Below are 25861 nucleotides of genomic sequence, written 5' to 3'. Positions count from 1 at the left end.
CAATAGAGTTTAGGTCTGGAGACATGCTTGGCCAATTCATCACATTTACCCTCAGCTTCTTTAGCAAGGCAGTGGTCGTCTTGGAGGTGTGTTTGGGGTTGTTTTCATGTTGGAATACTGCCCTGTGGCCCAGTCTCTGAAAGGAGGGGATCATGCTCTGCTTCAATATGTCACAGTACATGTTGGCATTCATGGTTCCCTCAATGAACTGTAGTTCCCCAGTGCCGGCAGCACTCATGCAGCCCCAGACCATGACACTCCCACCACCATGCTTGACTGTGGGTAAGACACACTTGTCTTTGCACTCCTCACCTGGTTGCCGCCACACACGCTTGACACCATCTGAACCAAGTTTATCTTGGTTTCATCAGACCACAGGACATGGTTCCAGTAATCCATGTCTTCAGCAAACTGTTTGCAGGCTTTCTTGTGCATCATCTTTAGAAGGGGCTTCCTTCTGGGACAACAGCCATGCAGACCAATTTGATGCAGTGTGCGGCGTATGGTCTGAGCACTGACAGGCTGACCCCCACCCCTTCAACCTCTGCAGCAATGTTGGCAGCACTCATACGTCTATTTCCTCTGGATATGACGCTAAACACATGCACTCAACTTCTTTGGTCGACCATGGCGAGGCCTGTTCTGAGTGGAACCTGTCCTGTTAAACCGCTGTATGGTCTTGGCCACCGTGCTGCAGCTCAGTTTCAAGATCTTGGCAATCTTCTTATAGCCTAGGCCATGTAGAGTAACAATTCTTTTTTTCAGATCCTCAGAGAGTTCTTTGCCATGAGGTGCCATATTGAACTTCAAGTGAACAGTATGAGGGAGTGTGAGAGCGATGACACCAAATTTAACACACCTGCTCCCCATTCACACCTGAGACCTTGTAACGCTAATGAGTCACATGACAACAGGGAGGGAAAATGGCTAATTGGGCCCAATTTAGACATTTTCACTTAGTGGTGTACTCACTTTTGTTGCCAGCGGTTCAGACATTAATGGCTGTGTGTTTAATTATTTTGAGGGGACAGCAAATTTACACTGTTATACAAGCTATACACTCACTACTTTATACTGTAGCAAAGTGTCATTTCTTCAGTGTTGTCACATAAAAAAAAATATATAATCAAATATTTGTGAGGGGTACTCACTTTTGTGAGATACTGTACATAAAAATATGACGTCAAATGTGAGCCACAGTACATAACAAAGCTTTTACAAAATTGGTACAAATGAATTGACTTCATTATGATCTTTAATCTACACTGGGGATTTTATCCATGCCACTTGTCTAGTAGTTTATATTATTCCTGAAATAAATTGCTCTTAGGTGCCAAGTTTTTCTAATAGAGATGTACATTACAACCTGGATTCCAATTGAAGTACACCAGACAATGTATGTTTTATTCACACCAGCCTTTCCAAACCACTCCCAAATCCATGACTTTACTAAAGAATAAAGCCTATATTCTGAACAACATGGCTCTTGGCTGGCAAGTAGATCTCCAAACAGGTTGCTATTCCTGGTGGAGACTAATCACAAGCCAAAGGAGCACATTGTTCCACACAAAGATGGGAACAAGCAGCAGTCAACAGTGAGAGGACAGGGGACATGCGTCTTTCCTGTTGTCATTGCAAACTAGCACATGCTGGTTCAAGCAAGTCAGTTGAAAATGACTTAGCGTCAGGAAAATGTCTAGGAGCTCCAGGTATTTTATATGTTGCACTTTTTGTGCCTCAGACCACTTTAACCTTAATGAGTCTTCCGCCGCGCATGACCATGCCCATTGGAGCACCCTGTTAAAACGTTTAAAGGTACCCTCCAAGGAGCCAATGCCCCGAGGCAGGATGGGGATACTTGGAGCCTCCAATTAAGTTGGTGAAATGAATTCAGGCACATGGAAAATGTCCAGTGCCGAACCGGTCGCGTCCGTAACAGCCCTTAGGGAGCGACAGCTAATGGAGGGAGGTGAAACCACTCATTCTGCAAACACTGTGCATATGGATACAAACGCGTGGTTCCATACTGAGTCCAGGTCCAGAACCAAGAACAGAATGTGGGAGAGAAGCGTGACTCTGCCCCTACAAGCCAACACACTGAGCCCCCTGCATCTCATTGGTGCCAGGCTTCAACAAATCTCTTATGCTGGGGATAAACTGGCTCATTGGCGCATTCCTCAGAAACATGGTTGTAAACCAATCCTTGAGCCGTATTGAGTGAGCTTTTTGAACTTCCCATGGGAGAAATAATTAGCAATCGTTTGTCCCTTTTCTCACTGTCTTCTAAAAGGTATTGCTGAGCAAGTATTACTGCAGCTTTACATAGAAAAAAAGCGAATATGCTGCTGTGTGCTGCAGCTGGTCTTTGACATTTTCCCCTGGTCTTTTACCTTTTTTTTTGCAGTAACGCAAACTGCGTCTAGGATGTAAATGGCGGCGGTTATTGGCAGAGATAGGCAAGGACAGTTGAAGCATGGAACCAAGACAAACAAACAAGGTTGATTCTCATAAACAAACAATGGAAAGTGATTGTCCAGGCTGCATGATATGGACATAGTGTAGAACGCGAAGCAGGCTAGGAAGCCTTTAGTGGCTTGTTCTAGCTAGAGCTTTTTACTCCGTAACAGGACTTGTCTGGCATCAAGGAAGAGCATATTTAGATTAAGGAGAATCTGAGTAACTGCTTTCAGCAACAGTACCCAGTGAGGTATAACCAAGTGATTGTTGAAAAATATTTTCCAAGATAAGAGCTTTTTTCTTTTCAGGCAAAAAAGCAAGTGACCTTCTATTTATTAGCAATGAAGAGCAGAGGGTGTGGGTTGGAACTTCCACTGGTCTTGAAAGACGTGATTGCATTTTGTGTTCAGGTTGTGCATGTGGTGAGAGCAATATCTCGTATGTGTCCTCCTGAAGTGGCCCACTGAAAGGAAAGTTTTTTAACCCATTCAAGTCTTCTATGGTCATGTGTGATGTGTCTCTGATATATATTGTTTTATGTTTGTATATATGACAGTACTATAGAAACCTTCAAACTATATTACCTGAAGAATATATTGTATTAAACGTGCTCTCAAGACTGGCTAGTTCTTTCCTTAACTTAAAGGATGTGGTGCCTATGCAGCTGTTTACATTTTTCATGAATTACTTTTGTAACGTGTGCTAAACTTTAGCTAGCTAGCCTTTTGGAAGAATCTAGATAGAATTTTAGGTACAGTGCCCTCCATAAGTTTTGGGACAGCATAGTCAAATTAGCAATTTTTGCTTTACACTCAAGGCATATGAAAAGATGATTAAAAGACAAATTTTAGGCAAAAGTGGAGTACACACTGTCTTCTTTCATTTCTGGCTGTTTCAACACGTTTTACCAAAACGAATAACAGCACTTTCAGAGTTCCATCCGTCCATGTCAAGTGAGCATAAGTATTGGGACAATTCACCTGAAAGCAAATGTAACAATCATAAAAGCTAGAATTTAATCACTTTAATCCCTTGCATGAAACAACAGCAGCGAATCAATGACAGTTGCTATGCACAGCCATTACTGCAGCCATTTTCAGGTGTTATTTGTTTTGAGGAGTATCTGAATTCAGTCTCCTCTTCAGCACGTGAAATGGATGTTCATTCAGATTGAAACAGGGGATTGACTTGGCCAGTCTAAAATGTTCCCGTCTAAATGTTTTTCCTGGGTTGTGTTGGTGGCGTGTTTTGGGTCGCATTGTGAAGCAGTCCTGGGTTGTGTTGGCAGTGTCTGGTCACATTGTGAAGCAGTCCTGGGTTGTGTTGGCAGTGTCTGGTCGCATTGTGAAGCAGTCCTGGGTTGTGTTGGCAGTGTCTGGTCACATTGTGAAGCAGTCCTGGGTTGTGTTGGCAGTGTCTGGTCACATTGTTAAGTGCTGCCCAATGAGTCGGGTGGCATTTTCTTGTACATTGGTATCCCAGATGATTCTTCACTTGATTTCATACTGCTGCTTCTTTCATTCTTTACATTGTCAGTAAAGATGAGTGAGCCCCTTATAGAAGCAACCATTCATGCCCATTCTATGAGCCTACCTCCACTATGCTTCACAGATGAGGTGGTATGCTTTGGATCATTTGATGCCACGCTTTTGCCTTCCCATAAAGGATTTGTTTCATCTCATCTGTTCATGAAACTGCACTTTTGTATATTTATTTGTTAAACTGGCTTCTATTTGCTGTGAAGCAGGATTCAGCAGAAAATGATTCAGCAGAAAATGATGTTATCAAAACTTTGAACATAGTTAATTTCCTTTACAAAAAAACACATAAAATACAATACATACTAAATGTTTTAAAAACTCTAGCACTTACAATAGACTTATTAGGAACAGGTTATAATATGTCTATTGGTGACTTTATGGAAGCTAGTCGGATATTATTGCAATGTCTAGAAACCTCACTAGGTGGAGGCAAGAAATCTTTTGAGTGTCCTATGCTAACCCTTAGAATTTCGGCTAAAAACATTTGTCAAGAAAATGTGATGTGGTTCTTATTAACCACAGAACATATTATGTTTCTTTACAAATCAAATGTCAGTTACAAATAAAATGTCTTATTCAGTGTTCATAAATGTTGCCAGCTAACTCAAATGTTTCAGAATGGTATTTTACATTTCTCAGAAATTCCATGGAAAATCATTTAGCAATCTGTGCGCGAGGAATGAAAGATGCATTTTTTTCAATAGCCATTTTATACATACTGTAGACATTGTGGATTGAAACAGACAATTTAAGTCAGGGGTGTGCAACAAGTGGCAAATAGGGGCCTTAAAAGCCCCCCTCATATTAATTAGGAGAATAAATTAAAAGTAATAATAGTCTCTGGGCCATGATTCAAAAATATTCAAAGGTAATGCCTGAAGAAGTTACCCTTCCAAAATAAGGCAGAAATTACATCTTGACTTGAGGAGAGGGTGTTCAGTAGGCAGACAACTAATAAGGCATCTAATAAGGCAAGCAGCCGACATCTTTTTAGTGCTGAAGAGTTAAGAAAGCTGCCGAGGCATAATCAAAGCACTCATTACCTGCAGGGAATACTTTGGGTAAGTCTTCAGGTAATTCTTACGGGTAAATGAAGCTGCATACAAGTAGCCAGCAGGAAAACCTAAACTCTTTTTGCGTTGGGTCGACCTCTTGCTCGAAAGTATGTTTTAATTGGTTGGGTATGTTTTAACTATTTGCATACATCAACCGTTTTGTTGGAAAGAAAATACATACTTTGACACTAGATTATTCCATGAAAGGTATATTTTATTTATCTACTTTTATGGCTTTGATTACAACATTTAGATTACAAGCTGATTTTCTCTATTTTACTCAAACATTAATGGCCTTGGTTATTTTATAATTTCCAATAGATTAAAAATAGTTTTACTGTCATTTAATTTATTATTTAGTAAACACATTTGTAGATTTTGGTTCCAATGTTGTAGTATTCAGCCTTTGAATTTGGTTGAAATTATTTTCTCATATATGAACTAGTAGCTTTGTCATGAGGCCAAACCCAGTTTCCAAAAATTATTATCCAGAGCGACCTACAGTAGTGACTTATTAAAGCTACATGTAATAATGCTAACCATTTGAAAGATACAGTCATTTTTACTGGAATAAATTAGAGGAGTTCTATACTGAACTGCAAAATAGTGGAAATCTAAGGTTACTAGTGTTGAGGTTCTATGAATTAAGTGCCTTCAGTGGGTTGGACTGCAATAACAATGCTGTACCTATTTTTGAAGAGCCTTATCTGTGGACAGGGTATGCGTTTCTGCACAGAACCGAACTGCTTCACTGACTTCTTTTTTTATTGCATGCTTTGGTGTTCTGGCCAAGCTCCCAGTGGCGTGTGCATATTCATCTAGTCTAGGTGCTAATGTGTCGGTTTCATGGCTGTACTCACAAGCATGTTTGCACGCCTGGATCCACCTGGGCTTGTTGTTGAGTCCTGTCAAAACCTAGGCAAGTGGAAAAAAACACAGTGAAAAAAACACCCATGCATGTTTAATTACACTATGACACACACACTTACACACACATACACACAATCACACTCATAGGGTTCTCTGGAGTAAGAGGGGTACATCTTAAGAACCACAAATGTTTTTGAAGTATCACAGGAAAATAAATAAATATATAATACATATATTAATGTTTAAAATCCCAACATATACACACATACTGTATAAACACATAAGTCCCTTCTCTCTGCATCTAGGTTTAAATAAATATATTATGTGTTCGAAAATACATTAACAGTATATTTTAAGTTTAATAAAATGCTATTTCCTATCATCTATTATACATTTACTAAAGTAATAAGTAGGTCCATTTTATAACACTGACGTATACATATTACTAATTAAACAGTACAATTCCGTTTCCCAAAAAGGTGGGATGCAGTGATGATATGCAAATCATTTAACCCTATATTTAATTGTACAATGGCATCATATAAAATGTTGAGACTGAGAAATTGCATTGTTTTGGGAAAACCAGTGTTCCTGAGCCCAGGTGGTGAAGTCCACTACAGAATCGTGTCTGTTTTTAATGCAGTGCCGCCTGAGGGCCCGAAGATCACGTCCATCCAATAGTGGGTTTTGGTCTTGTCCCTTGTATATAGAGATTTATCCGGATTCTCTGAATCTTTTAATTATATTATGTACTGTAGATGATGAGATCCCCATACTCTTTGCAATTTTATGTTGAGAAACGTATTCTTAAATTGTTGGACTATTTGCCTGTGCAAGTCTTTCACAGTATGGTGAACAACATTTGATATGTTGTCTTTGTACTAAGTTCTATTGAATATACTGTAGGGTTTAAATGATATGCACATCACTGTATTCTGTTTTTGTTTATTTTTTACACAGTGTCACAAATTTTCTGGAAAGGGTGTTGTACTTAAATACTATTGTAACACTATACTAAAGTACAACCTAAGTAGTTCCAAAATAACACACTAAGTATACTGCATTTTTGGTTAGGGAACGTAAGTGATAGTAGAGAAGAGGTGTAAACTGATGTCGTCACCCCAAAAAAAAATTTAAGCATTAAAACAGAAAACATGCCCCGCCACCCTCATGCCCTTTTTGTCCAATCAGTATAATGTTATAATGACCTAGATGGCCAGACACTGTAGTTTTGTTGAGTAAATGCAGATTCATTTTGGCAAGACACACCAGTAACACACATTTAGTTGACATTGGGCCAATGGTGTTTGTGTGGTCTATATTATTGCATATGTCTTGATAGTGTTTGAAACAAGTGTACCAAATTGTTTAAAAATGCAAGAATCCGTGGATGATTTTTCATGCATGTATGTGCCCGATTAAGCTTTGTCAATTCTTTGTTGGTCAACAGTAGCCTTGTTGTTTTAGTAGTCTCAAAAATATTGCTTTGAAATACATTTGCCTACAGATGCCACACAAAGTTTCGTACAGGTTGATCATTCAATGACAGAGTAGGGTTTTGACTCATCTTTCACTAAATAAAAAATGATTGAAAATCCATTGCGACAGCGTGGACCAAATGTAGCAAATCTGTCCTCTGTGACAAAGCAACCTACATAGTGTGAACCAAAGTGAATGGATCATTATAGTGACACCATCCGGCCAATCAGTCAAATCTTTGTAAATGCTGGATGTCTCTGGCAAGATAATATAGAATTCACTGAAATTCCATCAAAATCTGTTTAGTTTGAGATACTACGTCATGTTACACACCCATAGACAGACAGATCCACCTTCAATAAACCCGTTAGCAGTTTGTGTTCAAAGCTGTAAGCCATGCAAGTCATTTTTATACACCCATTCATGAAGTTGACACAGGGGGATTTCTCCAAAATGTTGGGATGTCCAAATTGTGAAGAACTTCATTACAGCCACTTCTAGAGGACTCTAAACAGTCTGTATCCAAATAAAATAAAATAGCAGTGACTGCTATAAAGAATCTTTTTTTTTTTTTACAAATTCTTTACTTTGTTAAACAGCTAGTCCAAACACTTTTATGGGGAAATTGTTTTGCAGTGCACATCTTGACTCAATCAGAAAAAATAAATAAGAATACAGAGGTAATGCTTCCTTACACATTTTACCCACTTTTACAGCAACCAAACTTACCTTTTTAGAAAGTACTTAACTTCAAAATTGACAGTTAGTATTGTGCCCGTTGTACTGGCAAACCAAAACCCTCATGTCTTAGATTCTCTACTGAGTCTGAATACTCTGTTTGTTATGGCATTGGATTTTTTTGTGACAATTCCTTTCCTCCTAGAAAACAGTTGCTGACAACTCTGAACAAATGTATGTTATCCAGCTGTGAAAATCACAGCCATAAACCGCAAACACCAGCGTGTTCCCCAGGATCCGGAAGTTTTAATATACTTGTTTGGAGAATTGCAGACATTTCTGTGTCTTATTCTTCCATGATGAGTCCGATAAAACACAACAAAATGGGACATTCTACAAAATGTAATACATTAATGCCTTATACAGTATAGGTGGGTTCATGAGACACAGTAGACAGACTGACACAGTATGTTTCTATCACAAACACTCAATGACCTATGGAGAAATGCATTTGATGACATCAAGTTGTCTCGCCCAAAAAAACAGGTGTCTTGAGAGAGTTAAAAACTAATATATAAGATGGTGGGAGGTCTCTGAAATATGTACAGTGCCTTCAAAAAGTATTCATACACATTTTGTCATTAACTAAATGTATAGTTTCATGGTTTTTCCATCAGTCTACTCACAATACTGAGTAATGACAGAACAAATAACATGTTTTTGAAAATTATGACAATTTATTGAAGAAAAGGAAAAGTAAAATCTTTATGCACGCAAGTATTTAGAGCCTTTGTTTATCACTTCGTAGAAGCACCTTTAGCAGTGATCACTGCATCATGTCCTCTTGGTTGTCTCTATCAGCTTTACACAACAGGATTTGGACAGATTGTGTCATTCTTCCTGCTAGGTCCTCTCAATATCTTACATTGAACTGCAGTCTTTTACTACAAGTCTTACTATAGATGTTCGAGTTAATGCTTTGGCTGGGCCACTCAAGGACATTCACAGACTTGGCCTGAAGTTACTTCAGTGTTGTCTAAGCTGTGTGATTAGGGTTGTTGTCATGCTGAAAAAGGAATATTTGCCCACGTTCCAAGGTCGTAAGTTTTCTTCAAGGAATTCTTTGTATTTTTCTCTCAATCCTCACTAGTCTCCCACTTCCTGGCATGGAGAAACATGATTCTCCCACCACCATGCTTCACCGTAGGGATGGTATTAGCCAGTTAATGAACGGAACCTTCTTTTTGTGAGTCATAGCGATGGGCATTCAGGTTTAGTTCAGCCCTGAGGCTGTTTTATTGTGCCGGGGGAGTAAGGGAGTAGGGCTATCTAACTTTCCTTGTGTCCTGTTCCGTTTAAACTTAGGAGGACATGAGACCTTGGACCGCACCTCAGGACTATTGGGCCCGAAGCACTCATACCTGTTCCTGTCCGTAGTCCTCCTGGTTGTGTTGCAGATCAAATAGCTGACGATACCTGACGTTTCCAGCTGCCACTCCGCTTGACCAGGCACGTGCACAGGTATGGCTCAACCTGTGCATAACACATGCCCCCTGCTATGTAGGGCCCTTTCCTGTTGACATGTGCCCAATCCACCTTGGTGTCGTGCGTCGCACACCGATGGGCATGGGTCATCTGTCTTTTTTACGTGCGTCACTCACTCCAACAGATCGTCCGTCCGTGTAAGCTGACAACTCCGCCCCCTTTTTCAGATTCAGCCCATGCCTCTCGGAAGGTCTGTTCATGGTACTGCCGCTGACCCCACCAGATTGAGCCTGTCCTTGTCCATCTGGTCATGCATCTGTCTTGGAGTGTTTTTTCTATACTCTGCCCAGATGCGTTTTTTTATTATTACAATTTGTACTCTTACAATCTTCACCTGACACAGCCAGAAGGGGACTGGCCACCCCTCAGAGCCTGGTTCCTCCTTAGGTTTTGACCCTATTTGGAAGTTATTCCTAGCCACCGTGCATCAACCCTATTGTTGCTTGGCCTTTGGGGTTTCAGTCTGGGTGTTTATAGAGGCACTTCGTGACAACTGTGAATGTAACCAGAAAAGGAACCAGGTAAGCCTAGTTCAGCCGGCCCTCAATTAAAAGCAATAAATGTGATTCCCTCACTGCATTTAAACCCACGTGAGAGGCTGTGTCTTCAACCCCCATGCCACGAAGTTATACACTTGCCAAATATCCGTTTAGCATCTCGACATTAGATAATTTTTTCAAGCATTAAAATCACGCCAGTTTGAATATTTCGCTAGACGTTATTTTAAACTGACAATCGTTTCGTATTAAGTTTTCCTCCACCACAAATAGCATCTATGAACTGTATGGCTTTTGCCCCTGGATGATTCATCATCTAATTAGCCAGTAATAGACCTGTATCTACTAACTTACTACTTAAAATAGTCATAAGAATTTAGCAATTGGTAGTGAGACTGAAGATTACACTGCCAAAGCTATTTTATTTCACGGCACAAAAACATTTGTTTTTCTTTCATTCGTGAATGGCATTTATAGAATAACTATGAATCGATAACTAACTTTTTTGTCAAGTGAAAAGACGAGTGAATCGTGGAAACCCATGCGCTTTTACTGCCCAATGGGTTTTGATCAAGCCTATTTAACCCAAAAAAGCATCCATGGATGCGTACTTCGAAAATCCACCAGAAATAGTTGTAATATTGTATAACCGTAAACAGTTTTAGTTTAGGCTTACTATAACATAGCTGCTGAAGGTTTGTGATGGCAATGCATATTCATGTATAAGACCAAGTATACATCAGTTCAAGAATTTCAGGTTGTAGCAAGAAAAGTTTTTGTCTATCCTGATCCAAAAAGCAAGCACAGATGTGTACTTTGAAAATCCACCAGAAATAGTCACATTATAACCATAAGCAGTTTTATTTTGGGCTTACTATAACATAGCTACTGAAGGTTGTAGCCAGCAACGTTTTTTTCTAACCAGAACAAATCCTAATGCATATTTGGTTTTGACTGTGACAAGATTTGAACACAGGACCTATCTTTTGAAGGGCTGCATCTCTAACCACTATGCTATTTAACAAGGGGTCATCAGTCAGTCACTCACTCACTCACTCAGTAAGAGACATTCACTCTTCACGAGGTAGATCAAATCGAGCAGCCTGCAAGAAACTTCATGGGAGGGGGGTAGAGATTATGCTGACAGCTGCAACTAGTCTACTATAACGAAATGACAAATGGAGAATAAACACCCAATGTTTTTAACTAGGCAAAGAGTATCTAGGTAGTGAACAGAGGCCGAGCCGGAATCTACAGTGTTTGAGAAAGTAATAGAGTCACCAATAGTCGTGTCCTGGACACTACATCTAACGCTACGTCTTTGACTTGGGCAGAATATTACTTATTTATAATATTATAAAGAACTAATATTATATAATAATGTAGAGTTTAATTTGAGTAAAGAGAAGGGTAGGCCAACCGATAGAGGTGTGTCTTAAGGCCTGATTTCAAGTTCCAGATGTCAGGTCCAAATGGAAGAAAAGGCACCGTCTCCCATTTTTCTGTACCGGGTTCTTGGTTCACTTAGCAGATTGGCATTGCTAGATCATAGGGGGCCTGAAGGTTCATAGGGGAAGAGCAGGTCAGATAAGTACATTTTAAGGTCAATTCTTTGATGGACAGGAAGCCAATGAAGGTCAGCAAGGAGAGGTGTGATGTGGGCAGATGTATTGAGATTGTTTTAGGATCCTTGCAGCACTGTTTTGGATGAGCTGATTTTTCCCATCCTCAATTCTGGAGAAAACAAAAAAATTGATAAGCTTTTCTGCATCAGAGAAGGCGAGAGAAGGTCTTTGGAGGTAAATTTTCTTAAGGTGAAAAATGTATGTTTTACAGATATGTCTAATGTGGGGATTAAAAGAGAGAGTAGGGTCAAATTTCACACCCAGACTGGTGATGACTGAGGAGAGGGGATTGATGTGGCCGTCAAAGACACAGCAGATGCTGTAGGAGTTGGTAATTTGCTGTTGAGTGCCTATAAGCATTGTGTTTGTCTTGCTGCTATTGAGTTGGAGGAATTTGTTCTGCATCCAAACTGTTGGACAAGGTTGACATGGCAGATGTTGTGTCAGGTATGTTTTCAATATATGCCTGTGAGTCATCAGTATAGCAGTGGAATTAAACACTTTGATGTCTGAAGATCTGGCCAAGTGGGAGCATGTACAGTGGGGAGAACAAGTATTTGATACACTGCCGATTTTGCAGGTTTTCTACTTACAAAGCATGTAGAGGCCTGTCATTTTTATCATAGGTACACTTCAACTGTGAGAGACGGAATCTAAAAATCCAGAAAATCACATTGTATGATTTTTTTATAATTAATTTGCAATACATAAGTATTTGATCACCTACCAACCAGTAAGAATTCCGGCTCTCACAGACCTGTTAGTTTTTCTTTAAGAAGCCCTCCTATTCTCCACTTATTACCTGTATTAACTACACCTGTTTGAACTTGTTACCTGTATAAAAGACACCTGTCAACACACTCAATCAAACAGATTCCAACATCTCCAGAATGGCCAAGACTAGAGAGCTGTGTAAGGACATCAGGGATAAAATTGTAGACCTGCACAAGGCTGGGATGGGCTACAGGACAATAGGCAAGCAGCTTGGTGAGAATGCAACAACTGTTGGTGCAATTATTAGAAAATGGAAGAAGTTCAAGATGACGGTCAATCTCCCTCGGTCTGGGGTTCCATGCAAGATCTCACCTCGTGGGGCATCAATGATCATGAGGAAGGTGAGGGATCAGCCCAGAACTACACAGCAGGACCTGGTCAATGACCTGAAGAGAGCTGGGACCACAGTCTCAAAGAAAACCATTAGTAACACACAACGCCATCATGGATTAAAATCCTGCAGCGCACGCAAGGTCCCCCTGCTCAAGCCAGTGCATGTCCTGGCCTGTCTGAAGTTTGCCAATGACCATCTGGATGATCCAGAGGAGGAATGGGAGAAGGTCATCTGGTCTGATGAGACATAAATAGAGCTTTTTGGTCTAAACTCCACTCGCCGTGTTTGGAGGAAGAAGAAGGATGAGTACAACCCCAAGAACACCATCCCAACCGTGAAGCATGGAGGTGGAAACATCATTCTTTGGGGATGCTTTTCTGCAAAGGGGACAGGACGACTGCACCGTATTGAGGGGAGGATGGATGGGGCCATGTATTGCGAGTGGGCCAATATCTCTGCTGCAGTGTGTGCAAACCTGTTCAAGAAATACAGGAAACATATGATCTCTGTAATTGCAAACAAAGGTTTCTGTACCAAATATTAAGTTCTGCTTTTCTGATGTAATAAAATGCAAATGTATTACTTAAAAATCATACAATGTGATTTTCTGGATTTTTGTTTCACAGTTGAAGAGTACCTATGATACAGAGTTCTACATGCTTTGTAAGTAGTAAAACCTGCAAAATTAGCAGTGTATCGAATGCTTGTTCTCCCTATTGTATATCAGGAAGAGAATAGGACCTAAAGCTCATGACCATAGGTGAGAGTAGGAACGTAGATTGACCGGTAAATCGAGAGCTTCGCCTTACGGCTCAGCTCTTTCTTCACCACGACAGACCGATACATCGACCGCATTACTGCAGAAGCTGCACCGATCCGTCTGTCAATCTCCCGTTCCATCCTTCCCTCACTCGTGAACAGGACCCCTAGATACTTAAACTCCTCCACTTGAGGCAGGCACTCTCCACCAACCTGAAGTGGGCAAGCCACCCTTTTCCGACTGATGACCATGGCCTCGGATTTGGAGGTACTGATTTTCATCCCCACCACTTCACACTCGGCTGCAAACCGTCCAAGTGCATGCTGGAGGTCCTGGCTTGAAGGGGCCAACACGACAACATCATCCGCAAAGAGCAGAGACGAAATCGTGTGGTCCCCAAACCTGACACCCTCCGGCCCCTGGCTGCGCCTAGAAATTCTGTCCATAAAAATTACGAACAGAACCGGTGACAAAGGGCAGCCCTGCCGGAGTCCAACATGCACAGGGAACAAGTCTGACTTACTGCCGGCAATGCGGACCAAGCTCCTGCTTCGGTCGTACAGGGACCTGACAGCCCTTAGCAAAGGACCCAGGACCCCATATTCCCGAAGCACCCTCCACAGGATGCCACGAGGGACACAGTCGAATGCCTTCTCCAAATCCACAAAACACATGTGGACTGGTTGGGCAAACTCCCATGAACCCTCCATCACCCTGTAGAGGGTATAGAGCTGGTCCAGTGTTCCGCGGCCTGGACGAAAACCACACTGTTCCTCCTGAATCCGAGGTTCTACTATCGGCCGTATTCTCCTCTCCAGAACCCTGGCATAGACTTTCCCGGGGAGGCTGAGAAGTGTGATCCCCCTATAGTTGGAACACACCCTCCGGTCCCCCTTCTTATAAAGAGGGACCACCACCCCGGTCTGCCATCCCAGAGGCACTGTCCCCGACTGCCACGCGATGTTGCACAGGCGTGTCAGCCAAGACAGCCCCACAACATCCAGAGACTTGAGGTACTCAGGGCGGATCTCATCCACCCCCGGTGCCTTGCCACCGAGGAGTTTCTTAACCACCTCGGTGACTTCAGCCCGGGTGATGGACGAGTCCACATCTGAGCCCTCATCCTCTGCTTCCTCAATGGAAGACGTGACGGCGGGATTGAGGAGATCCTCGAAGTATTCCTTCCACCGCCCGACGACATCCTCAGTTGAGGTCAACAGCTGCCCACCTCTACTGTAAACAGCGTTGGTAGGGCACTGTTTCCCTCTCCTGAGGCGCCGGATGGTTTGCCAGAATCTCTTCGAGGCCAGCCGATAGTCCTTCTCCATGGCCTCACCGAACTCCTCCCAGGCCCGAGTTTTTGCCTCCACAACCACCCGGGCTGCAGCCCGCTTGGCCTGTCGGTACCCGTCAGCTGCGTCAGGAGTCCCACAAGCCAACCAGGCCTGATAGGACTCCTTCTTCAGCTTGACGGCATCCCTTACTTCCGGTGTCCACCACCGGGTTCGGGGATTGCCGCCTCGACAGGCACCGGAGACCTTACGGCCACAGCTCCGAGCGGCCGCTTCGACAATGGCGGTGGAGAACATGGTCCACTCGGACTCAATATCTCCAACCTCCCTCGGGATCCAGTCGAAGCTCTGCCGGAGGTGGGAGTTAAAGATCTCTCTGACAGGAGACTCGGCCAGACGTTCCCAGCAGACCCTTACAGTTCGCTTGGGCCTGCCGAGTCTGTCCAGCTTTCTCCCCCGCCATCGGATCCAACTCACCACCAGGTGGTGATCAGTTGACAGCTCCGCCCCTCTCTTCACCCGAGTGTCCAAGACATACGGCCGCAGGTCAGATGAGACGACAACAAAGTCGATCATCGACCTGCGGCCTAGGGTGTCCTGGTGCCACGTGCACTGATGGACACCCTTATGCTTGAACATGGTGTTCGTTATGGACAAACTGTGACTAGCACAGAAGTCCAATAACTGAACACCACTCGGGTTCAGATCAGGGGGGCCGTTCCTCCCAATCACGCCCCTCCAGGTGTCACTGTCGTTGCCCACGTGGGCGTTGAAGTCCCCCAGTAGAACAATAGAGTCCCCAGTCGGAGCACTTTCCAGCACCCCTCCCAGAGACTCCAAGAAGGTCGGGTACTCTGCACTGCCGTTCGGCCCGTAGGCACAAACAACAGTGAGAGACCTATCCCCGACCCGTAGGCGCAGGGAAACGACCCTCTCGTTCACCGGGGTAAACTCCAACACATGGCGGCAGAGCTGGGGAGCTATAAGCAAACCCACACCAGCCCGCCGCCTCTCACCATGGGCAACTCCAGAGTGGTGAAGAGTCCATCCTCTCTCAAGGAGTGTGGTTCCAGAGCCCAAGCCGTGCGTAGAGGTGATCCCGACTACCTCTAATCGGAACCTCTCAACCTCACGCACTAGCTCAGGCTCCTTCCCCGCCAGCGAGGTGACATTCCACGTCCCTAGAGCTAGTTTCCGTGTCCAGAGATCGGGTTGTCTAGGCCCCTGCCTTCGACTGCCGCCCGATCCTCTTCGCACCGGCCCCTTATGGTCCCTCCTGTGGGTGGTGAGCCCACGGGAGGGCGGCCCCACGTCGCCCGTTCGGGCTGAGCCCGGCCGGGCCCCATGGGGGAAGGCCCGGCCACCAGGCGCTCGCATACGAGCCCCAACCCCGGGCCTGGCTCCAGGGTGGGGCCCCGGCTGCGCCATACCGGGCGACGTCACGGTACTCAATATTTTTTTCATCATTAAGGGGGGTTTGAACCGCTCTTAGTCTGACCCGTCGCCTAAGACCTGTTTGCCTTGGGAGACCCTACCAGGGGCATATAGCCCCAGACAACATAGCTCCTAGGGTCACTCGGGTACTCAAACCCCTCCACCACGTTAAGGTGGCAGTTCAAGGATCGATTTACCGGTCAATCTACGTTCCTACTCTCACCTATGGTCATGAGCTTTGGGTCATGACCGAAAGGACAAGATCCCGGATACAGGCGGCCGAAATGAGCTTTCTCCGCAGGGTGGCTGGGCGATCCCTTAGAGATAGGGTGAGAAGCTCGGTCACCCGGGAGGAGCTCAGAGTAGAGCCGCTGCTCCTCCACATCGAGAGGGGTCAGCTGAGGTGGCTTGGGCATCTGTTTCGGATGCCTCCGGAACGCCTTCCTGGGAAGGTGTTCCGGTCCCGTCCCACCGGGAAGAGACCCCGGGGAAGACCTAGGACACGCTGGAGGGACTATGTCTCCCGGCTGGCCTGGGAACGCCTCGGTGTCCCCCCGGAAGAGCTGGAGGAAGTGTCTGGGGAGAGGGAAGTCTGGGCATCCCTGCTTAGACTGCTGCCCCCGCGACCCGGCCCCGGATTAAGCGGAAGATGATGCGATGCGATGCGAATAGGACCTAGCAGTGACCCTTGTGGGACACCACAGGTTAATGTGAACTCCTCTGATCTTGCCTCACCGAGAGAATCAAGGAAGGAGGTAAATCAGTTATCTGCTCCAAATCGGTCACATAAATTAAGAAACAACATAGAAACTGTCTTAAAAATGCTAAACTTATCAGGGGGGAAAGCCCCAGACCTGTTGCCAGTTTCTTCATACAGTCATATGCCCATGGCTGTTACTCTGTCGCACATTCAAAACTACTCAAAGGGAATAACTGAACTACCCATAAACATTTCTGTAGCGTTCAGAAAAATCTTTCTGCCTGATGTATCAGGCTCTTAAAATGCAGCAATTGGTTGCCAGGAATTCTGGGGAACAGTTAAGCAATGTCTCCAATTCCACTGAAGATCTGATTATTGAAACCTTCAGCTGTTTTCTCTGGTTATTTGAAAGTGAGAAAGTCATGTATTATTTTTTTTTTTCAAATCAAAGGAAACAAATAAATATGGTGAACTCATAAGAACACAGTTCACCATTCCATAAATGGACCTAGCCACAGCAAAACAATAGTCATCACAGAAAAAAGGAGAGGCAGAGAGGAGGGGGGAGCTGCTTCTGTTTTCTCATAGCCCTGACCTCTTTTTCTGACGTGTCACATTATGATGGTACAGAATGTCTCTCCTTTGCATATAAAAGGTCAGGAAGATAAATCAAAATCTGTATACATGACTCGTACTATTCATCACGCAGAAAGAGGGCCAAAGTGTTAGGCCTAATCAGATTTTTTTTTAAACATAAGATAAATTATCCACTCTAGCCAGATGAATCTGTGAAAACATGCTGGGGGGGTTAAAACAAATATACAGCTTCTCATTAAAAAAGCTAGTGATGCTGTTGGCCCCCAGCTGCTGTAAATGAGATGAACAGTGGGAGATGTATTCTTTTGTACCCGTCATTGGTTTGGATGTGAGGCAGGAAACTAATTTACCCCTGCAGGTCCCAGCGTTATTTGTTGGCTTAGTGTCACTGGTGCTCGTTAGATAATCTATGATGATGCAACCCCCTGAAATATAATACACTGCCTAGCAGTGCATGTGTCGTTCATCACTTTATTTGTATGTATGTTGATCTTGCCGTTTTTTTTGTGTATGCTTGCTCGTATATTAAATCAGTTATATTTAAGATCCTCAATGCTGATTGGCTGATTTGAGTTCAAGGTGTTGATTTGACCTCCAAATTCCCCAGATCTCAATCCAATTGAGCATCTGTGGGATGTGCTGGACAAACAGGTCCGGTCCATGGATCTCCACCTCGCAACTTCCTGGACTTAAAGGATCTGCTGCTAACAAATACCACAGCACATCTTCCGAGGTCTAATGAATTCCATGCCTCGATGGGTCAGGGCTGTTTTGGCGGCAAAAGGGGGACCCACACAATATTAGGCAGGTGGTCTTAATGTTATGGCTGATCGGTGTATATACAGTTTTTGAGTGAGGAACAGAAGGGTTAAATTTAAGAGACCACTGCAAATTGAACACTTCTGTTCCTCACTCAAAAGTAAATTTTTCAACTTTTTTGTAAAGGAAAGAAAAAGGTGCAGTGGTCTTTTCATTATTATAGGTAACGGGAGCAGTGCAAGTACACAAAGACAATTTGAGGTGCAAAGACTGCGGGCAGTTTATTTACTCTATAACATTTAGTGAACTCCCAAGAAAAGAACAAAAGAGAGATAATGAAACCTTTTACTCTGCTACCAACTCCAGATGAAACTAAACAGAATTTCTGTCGGCTTCTACAGCCTGCGAGGCATAATTCGGCTGGCATTGCTGTCCCATCTAGTCAGTCTCATAGTCTGTAGGAAAAACCCAACACAGGCTGTTAGTGCGCAAATTATGCTCCTTCTTCCGCCCTTTATAGTTGCTCTGTTCAGCTTTCCTGAAAGGCAGGTGTGGAGGGGTGGAGTTGGCCCTCCCAGCTGTCTCTCAAATGTTCTGGCACCCAGCCGTGCATGACTGGCACACACTCTCCCCATTCCGGAACCTTCCAGCATTTTCCAGGTGCGTGTTCTCCAGGGTCCTTAACCTCCGCGGCCATTTGGCGGGGACTAGAAGCTGACGTATACAGTATGTAAATACAGTATATAGGTCTGTGTGTGTGTCTTGACAATTTGTGCAAGAGTGGCTCTGTGTGAGTGATGGCATGTGTATTTGTGTGTGCATGTTTGTGTGTGCTGTTCTCTGCAAGGAGATTCATTACGCTCAGTTTATGCCCTGAATCACACCCCATAATGCACTTACAATTGTTTCAATGGACAGGTGCTTTGAACACCTCTGTGCAACCCAGGAAGTGTGATTAAACTGTTACAATAAACGGACACACATCCTAATGTTTGCTCTCTTGTGTGTGTTTCAATTAGCTTGATGTCACCGCCAAAAAGTTTAACCCCACCCCTTCGCTCTTGTTAACCCCCCCCCCCTTCTCGTTCTCTGTAGAAGTTGAACTTCAACAGTGCAGAGCGTGGTCTCTCACAGCCGCTGATGTGCAGAGCTGATAAAGTCAGGAAGAGAGTAGAGGAGCGCAACTATGAAGACACACATCACACCTCTCCCACACACTGCTAATTAAAACTAATTATTTATACAATTTGATTTGCCCTGATCCCCCAGCACCAGGTGCCAAATATTTCTATAGCCTGCTTTAAAAATGGAACAGATTGATTGATAAGGAAGGATCTTTGCTGTACCTCCTAACTGAAATCAAAGAAGCTGCAGCTGATTTCATTACTGAGTTCTGAATGTAAATGATTAATGATGTAGATGGGAGCTACACTAGTTTACTGAATACAGTTCCTTCAGTGAACGAATGGCACACAGGTCTTTGGTGCAGTTTAGATTTTGTGTTTGTGTTGAATGAATACATGTTTTTAAATTACAAACAAGCAGGCATACATGCAGCACAACACTTTTATTGCATTTGTTGATGCCTAGAAATAAGAGCATGGACAATGAAATCCACTGCAACCTATCTAAATCAGTGATGACATATTTTTATACTTGTCTTAAGTGGGAATCAAAGCCATAACCCCAACCGTACCTCTCAGGAATTATGTTAATGTACAAATAATTTGAAAACTACAATTATGTGTAGTATATTTTCAATTTTAGGGTGAATTTTTTTTAAATGTACTCTATGTGGATGTAATGATTGAGCATTCCTTTAGCTGTATATGGGGCAGTTCTCCTTGCAGTTCTGCAGTAAAACTTGGCAAGGTTGAACACCAGGTGGGCTACAGTGTTTTGGATAAGCGTCAGTGGCAAGCCGGTCATGTGACAACGCATTGACAGTATCCTATTTAATCAAAACCAATTTGTATCCAGGCCTTCAGTACAATAATGAGCATTCTTCATGGCTCTGTCTGCTGTCAAAACAAAGCTAATCTAAGAAAACAGAAGACACACGCTCAATGATGCCTGGAAGGTGAGAAGGTTGAACGAGCCATTAGAGAAAAAGATAGGATGGGAGAGAGATTGAAAAGGCTGTTGTGCGTACAGGGAGACATAGTATGTCCGAGGTCGGCAGGTTTGAAGTTTTTCACTCCCTCCCACCACTCTTTCACCCCAGCTCAGGCCCCCCGCTTCCCTTCTTGCCTGAAGTAATATCAGTATAACAATATAACACCCCCATTAAGTTACTCAGACTCCTTTACTGATCCTGCTCTGGCTGTAGTATTCCCAGTTTGGGCAGGCAGGCTTCTTTGCCTTGGACTATTTAACTAATCACAGAGGCCTGGCGCTGCTCAGCTCTAATACCCCTGAACCTGGTGTTGTCTCGCTTGCTAGCGCACGGCTCAGGCTGCCATCAAATAGAATCATCACCCTTCCTGTAACAAAACAAAGAAATCCTCCCTGGAAGTGTGTTTTGATGCAGTTGCCATGGTAATGAGTCTGTGTTGTATCTCTTCTGAGAGCTTGTTATGTGGCGGAGTGGTGCCGGGCCTCTCTGTGGCCTTGGTTTATCTGTCAAACTGGGTTTTTCTGCTTCAAAATAATGATCCTGGGCTGCACAGAGGGCCTGGGCTAAAGTATCTGCTTATTTAAGGTGGCTTTACTGCATTGTTCCATGTTGGTAGCAGTAGCCTAACACCCACGAGAACAGGAGGTCTGCTGTTCTTTTAGACGTGTGGAGTGGTCTGCCATGGTTAGCTGTGTAGAGAGCCCTGCCACAAACAAGCTCGGTCACAAGTGGTAGAGCTTATTAACTTGTAAGGAGTTGTTATTTGTCAGTCTGTATGAGATTTTAACAACAAAACCGAGCGATTCAAGATAAAACGAACGTTGATTTCCTGCCGAGTTGGATGGTATTACGAAGGTTATTGAGTGGTCGGGGGAAACAAGCAGGGTGACTTTCTTGACCTTCTTCAGAGTGGGCTCAGGAATTTGATGATCCTCACATGTACCGTCAACATGATGAATACATACATGTCCTTCACCCCACTGGCACCTGGATTTTCACCAGTTCCCTCTTTCCACACTCATTGCTGTGACCCTGATGCCCCAACTTATTTACAATTTTAGGTACTGTACATTCCCCCTCCATCAATCACCTAGTGGTTAAAAAGGTAGGTAAAAAGGGGGATCTGTTGTGAAACCAGTAACAATCAATATTCAATCAACATGTCTCTACTCTCAGTAAGGACGGTTTGAAAGGATAAGTATTTGATTATGCAATGAATGCGGTGTTGCGGGAGCAAGAAACCAGGTGCAGGCAGAGGTAGTCATTGTAGTTCTTTTTAATACAAGAAACAAACAAACACAGAGCACAACAAAACACACGAAAGCAAATGGCTGACTAAAGCAGCAAAAATACTTTACAAATGGTTCTGAAAAACGTACATTGAACAGCAACACACAACAGCAAACACGACAATAACAATGATCCACCCTGTGGGGAGCAGAGGGGAAACATTTAAACACATACAAATGAGTAGATAGGGACCTGGTGTGCATGATGATTGAAGACGTGACACAGAAAAAGTCTGGGATGCGTTCATGTGATGATAGGAACTGAAGGTTTATGGAACGGTGGTGCTGCTGCTCACCGTACCAAGACAGATTACTGTACACTTCCTTTATTCACCCACTTTAATGCATTAGGTGAAAAAATTAAGAAACCACTGCAACTTTTTCTTTCCCTTCCAAAAAAGTCGAAAAGGAAGGTTTTGAGTGAGGAACAGAAAGGTTAAAATAAGGAGACAAATTGAATGCTGCTGTTCCTCACTCAAAAGATTATTTTTCAACTTTTTTGGAAAGGAAAGAAAAAAGTGCAGTGGTCTCTGTATTTTTTCCAGAGCAGTATGTAGGCCTTTGCACTTAATATATTAATTGAACTACCAAAACACTAACCACTCTCTATCTTTTCCTGCCGTGTTGCCTGCCTCAGCACTACAGTGTTGCTCATGCTTTTTAAATCTCCTCTAAAAAACATTATGAAATTGTATTTGTATTGGCATGGGAAATATATTAAATTGTTTTGTATTCCAGTAGCCTTTTTCAGTTAGTTAAAAGATGCTAGTTGCTTACACAGTATCTAGCTACAGTGGGGAGAACAAGTATTTGATACACTGCCGATTTTCCCACTTACAAAGCATGTAGAAGTCTGTAATTTTTATCATAGGTACTCTTCAACTGTGAGTGACGGAATCTAAAACATAAAATCCCACTGTATGATTTTTAAGTAATTAATTGGAATTTATTGCATGACATAAGTATTTGATACATCTGAAAAGCAGAACTCAATATTTGGTACAGAAATCTTTGTTTTTGCAATTACAGAGATCATACGTTTCCTGTAGTTCTTGACCAGGTTTGCACACACTGCAGCAGGGATTTTGGCCCACTCCTCCATACAGACCTTCTCCAGATCCTTCAGGTTTCGGGGCTATCGCTGGGCAATACGGACTTTCAGCTCCCTCCAAAGATTTTCTATTGGGTTCAGGTCTGGAGACTGGCTAGGCAACTCCAGGACCTTGAGATGCTTCATACGGAGCCACTCCTTAGTAACCCTGGCTGTGTGTTTCGGGTCATTGTCATGCTGGAAGACCCAGCCACGACCCATCTTCAATGCTCTTACTGAGGGAAGGAGGTTGTTGGCCAAGATCTCACGATACATGTCCCCATCCATCCTCCCCTCAATACGGTGCCGTCGTCCTGTCCCCTTTTCAGAAAATAATCCCCAAAAAATGATGTTTCCACCTCCATGCTTCACGATTGGGATGGTGTTCTTGGGGTTGTACTCATCTTTATTCTTCCTCCAAACACGCTCTCTTCAGGTCATTGACCAGGTCCTGCTGTGTAGTTCTGGGCTGATCCCTCACCTTCCTCATGATCATTGATGCCCCACGAGGTGAGATTTTTCATGGAGCCTCAGACTGAAGGAGATTGACAGTCATCTTGAACTTCTTCCATTTTCTAATAATTGCGCCAACAGTTGTTGCCTTCTCACCAAGCTGCTTGCCTATTGTCCTGTAGCCCATCCCAGCCTTATGCAGGTCTACAATTTTATCCCTGATGTCCTTACACAGCTCTCTGGTTTTGGCCATTGTGGAGAGGTTGGAGTCTGACTGAGTGTGTTGACAGGTGTCTTTTATACAGGTAACGAGTTCAAACAGGTGCAGTTAATACAGATAATGGGTGGAGAACAGGAGGGCTTCTTATAAGAAAAACTAACAGGTCTGTGAGAGACAGAATTCTTACTGGTTGGTAGGTGATCAAATACTTATGTCATGCAATAAAAAGCAAATGAATTATTAAAAAATCATACAATGTGATTTTCTTGATTTTTGTTTTAGATTCCATCTCTCACAGTTGAAGTGTACCTATGATAAAAAATGACAGACCTCTACATGCTTTGTAAGTAGGTTAACCTGTATAATCTGCAGTGTATCAAATACTTGTTCTCCCCACTGTACATGCCTAGCGTTCTGCATTGAGCTAGCTAGCAATCTGACTGAAATATCAGCACATTTTTCATTAAGCATTTGAGCACTTTTCCGTGAGTGTAGTTTGTTTGGGTGCCTCTTCAATTTCATACATCAGTTTTAAAACGAATTGCTGTTTAAAAACGTCTGTATGTATTGCACCTTAACTTAGCCAGTGTCAGCGCTGGTCTGGGTTGAGGGAGTTTGATTCTGTCTGACGCAGTAGTGCGGGTAGGCGGAGTTTGCTGTTGGATAAAAGTGGTGAACAAATGCACTGCTTGCGAAGCAAATCCAGGCGAACATGACGAGCACACTTGATAAATTATCCCAGATGTTCGCAATGATTCTCACGCAGTTAGAATTTAGATCAAGAGTATTAACATTCTCAACATGGAAAAACTCTGGGAAAGCATTAATAAGTGGGCACATGATCATTAACAAATGGAAAGGAGAGCAAACGGGATTTCTGTGTTTATCCTGCGCTACATCCATGCCCTCCACCCCAGCTCACTCTTTTAGGCAAATCATTGAAAATAAGAATAGGTGCTCAACATACTTACCGAGATAAATAATGATGACATAAAAATGAGTATGGAACAAAGGAAAGGAGCTACTGTAGCAGGGGAGTGTCATGAGCTGAATTTCAATGGCACCCTATTCACCATGATGAATTACTTCTGACCAGGGCCTATTTCCTAATGCATTACTTTGTAACAGAGCAGTATGGCTTGTAGTTCACTATTTAGCGATAGAGTGCCATCTTGGACACAGGCAGTAGGTGGCAGGAGTCGGTGGTAGCAGGAGGCATACTCCAAATAGTAATGATGGCAGCAGGTGAGATGGCGTTAGGCTGTGTCCTGTAGATACAGAAAGACCCTGATTCCTCCCTTGTGCTCCCCTCCCTTCTCCTCCCTTGTTTCCTTTACACTGCCTGGCCTGGAAAAGGACCCTCCCCTGTGGCTACCCTAGGCCAGTCACCCCCTCTCCTCCTCCCATCCTTCGTCCTCCACCCCAATCTCTATTATAATTGAGCAGGCCTGGTGTTTTCCCAAACCACTGCAGCCCTAAACCCACAACTGTCTGTGTCTTAAATAATCAGAGCAATGCATGATGGGAATGGATTCTGCACCCCTCCTAGAACGCCAAGGGGACAGGATCAGGCAGGTCTGGGATGGAGTTGCCTACTGAGAGAAGGAGAACAGAATCCTCTGGAAAAGATAACAGTAAACCCAAAAGTGAGTATCTTTTGGCGCTGCCTTCAGGTGCCACCATACTGCAGGGGTGATAGGTCATCTGGGGAATAGAGGGCCATTTTCCACATGTGCTTCCTTTTTATATTCTTATAACCTCATCAGTGCCTCCCTCCCCTCTTTTCTCCCATTCCCATCTTCTCCTGTCTCCTCCCATGTCCTATCCAGACGAACAAGAGGGTGTTTGAGCCTGATGCTACATTGCTACTTGGCGTGGTGTAGCAGTTTGATGTGAAGAGATGGAGAGAGGAGGAGACAACAGGGGCAGGCCAAGACCACTCCTCTCCCTTCCTCTCCCTCTCAGTCCTTAACCCTGTCCCTCTCTCTCTATCTACATCTTCCCCTCAGTTTTTAACCCTGACCCTCTTTCCCTGTCACTCTCCCTTTCAGTCTTTAGGTTCTGGTTTCCTTCATGCGTTAGTTGAGATTGCAGAGTCAAGGTCCTCTCAGCCATTTTAATGACTCCTCTTAAATGTGACCTGAAATGTATTGATATTCTTACAAACAGCTAACTGCTCATTAATCAATAGGTGTTGGTTATGTCCTGCCAAACATAGTATTTTTAAAGGTATAATTAACATCTTTCCTCACTTGTATTTCACCAGTCACTTGTAATGCCCACCACTTCAGATGCT

General features: G+C 43.5%; 1 long non-coding RNA gene across 1 annotated transcript in view; it reads left to right on the top strand.

Moving 5' to 3' along the window:
• The window catches only part of LOC117594833, a 35638-nt gene extending 10161 nt beyond the window's left edge, over positions 1 to 25477 (top strand). Inside the window, exons 2-3 of the long non-coding RNA XR_004576091.1 lie at positions 25076 to 25211; positions 25395 to 25477. This is a non-coding gene — a long non-coding RNA (uncharacterized LOC117594833). The remainder of the gene's footprint in view (positions 1 to 25075; positions 25212 to 25394) is intronic.
• Positions 25478 to 25861: the final 384 nt, after the last annotated feature.

This window comes from Esox lucius, chromosome 8, assembly GCF_011004845.1.
Source record: "Esox lucius isolate fEsoLuc1 chromosome 8, fEsoLuc1.pri, whole genome shotgun sequence".
In the NCBI taxonomy this organism is placed as follows: Eukaryota; Metazoa; Chordata; class Actinopteri; order Esociformes; family Esocidae; genus Esox; species Esox lucius.
This window is presented reverse-complemented; position numbering and strand designations above follow the sequence as displayed.